This window comes from Neovison vison, chromosome 7, assembly GCF_020171115.1.
Source record: "Neovison vison isolate M4711 chromosome 7, ASM_NN_V1, whole genome shotgun sequence".
Lineage (NCBI taxonomy): Eukaryota > Metazoa > Chordata > Mammalia > Carnivora > Mustelidae > Neogale > Neogale vison.
In genome coordinates this window covers 113,329,808-113,333,605 of record NC_058097.1, presented here as the reverse complement: position 1 = coordinate 113,333,605, position 3,798 = coordinate 113,329,808, and the positions used below count along the sequence as shown (strand labels likewise).

At 36.7% G+C, this 3,798-nt stretch overlaps 1 pseudogene; it reads right to left on the bottom strand.

Annotated features, from left to right (window-relative positions):
* Positions 1-681: 681 nt before the first annotated feature.
* Positions 682-794, bottom strand: LOC122914792 (annotated as a pseudogene).
* Positions 795-3,798: the final 3,004 nt, after the last annotated feature.

Below are 3,798 nucleotides of genomic sequence, written 5' to 3'. Positions count from 1 at the left end.
GCTGAGCATGAAGCCCAAAACAGGGCTTGATCTCACAACCCTGAGATCATGACCTGAACCAAAATCAGGAATTAGATGCTTAACTGACTGAGCTACCCAGGTGCCCCATAAAATCAGGTTTTATAAGTATTCCCAATGGATCTTAAAATATGTTGTTTGTTTTTGAGAGGCCTGTGATGCATATCATTTCAATTATGTCCACTTTACTAACAATGTTGTTTAGACTTTGCATATGCATAGTGATTTTTTGTCTGTTATTCTAATAGTTATTCAGATAAGTGTGTCAGTGTCTCCCACCAAAGTATATGATTTGTCTATTTATTACTTCAAGCCTTAAATTAAAACCTGTATTGTTATGGAATGGCCCCCTTTATATTTAGTAATGTGTCCTGGTTACAGTCTCCATTGTCTGATATTAATACATTATCATGAGATTTATTTTTGGCTAGTGTTTGCAGAGTATAATTTTCCACCTATTTATTATTTCTGTGTATTTTTTTGAAAGAGGCAACAAATGAAACAATTATTTTAAAATAGTATCACATAAAATAGCAACAGATAACTATCAATACTTAACATCAAATCTAACAAAATGTGTGCAATGTTTATACACTTAATCTTTTAAATTATTTTGAAAGAAATGACAGAACGCCTTAATAAGGACAGAAAATTTTTTTTTTTTTAAATATGGAACGCTTCACGAATTTTCATGTCATCCTTGCGCAGGGGCCATGCACAAGGGGCCATTCTCTGTATCGTTCCAATTTTAGTATATGTGCTGCTGAAGCGAGCACAATAAGGACAGAAATTTACCATATGCATGGATTAGAAGACTAAATTGTATAAAGCTATCCCTCCCAAATATAGGGATAGCTCAACATATTTTATTTCCCAGGTAATTACTTCTAAACAGATAATCAATATGTTAAGACACCAATAGGCTCCTAATGGGATCATTTACCTACTTCCGGTCATCTTACAGATTTATAGAAAATATCAGCTTAGTCTGATATTGAAAGAGAATTATGATATTGATCCTCAATAGGTTACAAGATTGCACTCTAGAAACTCAAGCACCTTTTAATGTGCTAGCTTTCATCCTCTGTACTCCTTTCTCCTATTTCAGAGGAATTCTGTGGCCAGAACAACTTCAGTTGTTCAGTGTGAACATGACACAGACACAAGCATACCTTGTTACTTCATATAGGCAAGTGGCATAGCTGAAAATAGTAATGAGATGTGGGTAACACAGAGTACAGTGGGCTGGTTTCTCTACAGCCAGATGTAGAAGAACATATTTGAACCCAGAGTGTTCAGAGATTTCTCAATATGGTTGATCAGAGCTACCTAGGGAGATTACAGTACTTACAAAAAATGTTGAATGTAAACATGATTATGATGAAAAACAAAAGTTCCTGAATCACCCTCCCTGTGCTCTTAGTCCTGTTTCTGAGAGATGACCTAATTTCTGCAGGATAGCTCTGATAAAGTTTTTTTTTCTTGTTTTAAAAAGATTTTATTCATTTATTTGAGAGAGAGAGAAAGGTAGTTCGAGAGAAAGGCAGAAAGAGAGAACTAATGGGGCGGCACAGAAGAAGAGGGAGATGCAGACTCCCCACTGAGCAGGGAGCAAGAGAGACTCCATCCCAGGACCCTGGGATCATGACGTAAGCTGAAAACAGATCTTAACAGACTGAGCCACCCAGGTACCCTGATAAGATTTTTTATAATGGTTACATCCACAGCTCTAAATAATTTGTTCATGTTGCTATTTCTAGAATTATCAACTTTGAACATTAAACAAACTTCCCATATTACAGGTGGAATTACTTTTTTATTAAAAAGGTAAAGTGGTGACTACCACATTCTTATATCTGGTAGCTGGATTCTATTTTTGATGTTTTCTTAATCACTTTTGGATCTTTAAAAATATTCTCAAAACTCTTTATTCATAACTTCCAAAATTCTCTCACTTCATCTGAAGAGATTTTGTTTGTTTGTTTGTTTAATACAGAATTTCTACTCTTATCCTAGACATTGTGAATCGGAATTTCTGAGGGTAAGAAAATTTACAGAACTGAACTTTCTAAAAATAAAGCTAGAAGAAAACAAACAAAACTATCAAAGTAATTCTGGTGATTGTTTGGAAATCATTGGGTTAAGAAATTAAAGTCAGCTTAGTGGTTCAAATGGAGAGCTTCAGGACTTTCTCTTTTTTTATTTAATTAAGCAATCATTACTGGGAGACAGCAAAATGCCAGGCACTGAGCTAAAGGATCACCAGGACAATGAATCCAGACACTGAAAATAGTCCAAACAAACAAGTTAAAATATGGTGGAGAAAATAATTGTTAACTTCTAATGTCAGTTTAAAAAAGGTACGGCTGCCTTCAGCCCAGGTCATGATCCCAGCGTCCTGGGATCGAGTCCCACATCGGGCTCCTTGCTTGGCGGGGAGCCTGCTTCTCCCTCTGCCTCTGCCTGCTACTCTGTCTGCCTGTGCTCACTCTCGCTCCTCTCTCTCTCACAAATAAATAAATAAATAAATAAAATCTTAAAAAAGGTATTCAGATACAAGATATGGGGTATGAAGGTGACTCCTATGAAAACATAAAATAAGCATATTTCTTATTAAATCAATATAGCTCATAGAATAGGGGATGATACAAAAGGTGATGGGAGGGGTGCCTGGGTGGCTCAGTCAGTTAAGTGTATGCCTTCAGCTTGAGTCATGATCCTGGAGTCCTGGGATCCGGTCTGGCCTCAGGCTCCCTGCTCAGTGGGAAGTCTGCTTTCCCTCTCCCTCTGCCCTGCTCCCTGCCCCACCCCCTTGCTCACACTTGCGTACTCTCTCTCTCTCTCTCTCTAATAAATAAATAAAATTATTTTTTTAAAAGGCAATGGGAGATTTTTACTTCATTTATAAAAATGCTAGACTATGATAATGAATAAGACCTATATAATAGACCACATAAGACCTATATCATAGCTTCCCCACCCCTAACTCAAGTGCTACAGAATTGGAATGTCATAAAATGATCACAGTGGTGTTAAGGTATGGGTTTTAGCCACTACTTGGGGTAATGTGGATAGCCTCTGAGCTGGTCACCAACAGCCACAAACTGTTTCATCCACTTACCCCATTATGCCATATCAATATTAAATATTCAGTGTGTGGCATGAGGCTAGGAAGCTCTATGCTAAGCTTTTATCTATAGTTCAGTATTAGTTATAAGAGTCCTTTTTTGAGGAGGGGCATTGACAAGACAAAGGGCATTCAGTAGCTGTCAAAAGTTTGGGAGATACTTGAGAGTAATGGGATCACTTGCAGGCATCTTTATATAACCTAAGAAAAGCAAATGGGAGAAGAGTTTCCTGTGTGTAAATGTTCGAAATTGTAAGAATATACCCTTTAACCAATGTAAGGAAAAATATTCTAACATTTGAGTTATTAGAAATGGAATGAGCTATTTGTTACTAGGGATAAATAACACTCAACAATAAACCAGATGATGATCACATTTAGAGGCACTGGAGAAAAGATTTCCTTAGCTGAATTTGTGATAAAGTACAAAAACTCACTCTTTTGCCTCTCGCCACCCTTAGTTCTTGTATCCTCTTCCTCTGCCACAAACCACTTGGCTTCTTTCAGTTCCTGGAATATGTCATTTCTTCTCAGCTGTCAACCTTTTTATTTGCTATTTTTTCACATGAAATGGCTCCACCAACCCTTTGTCTCTCTGTTGTCTGTTAAATATTATTTTTCTTTTCAAATCTCATTTAAATTGAAGTAATTAT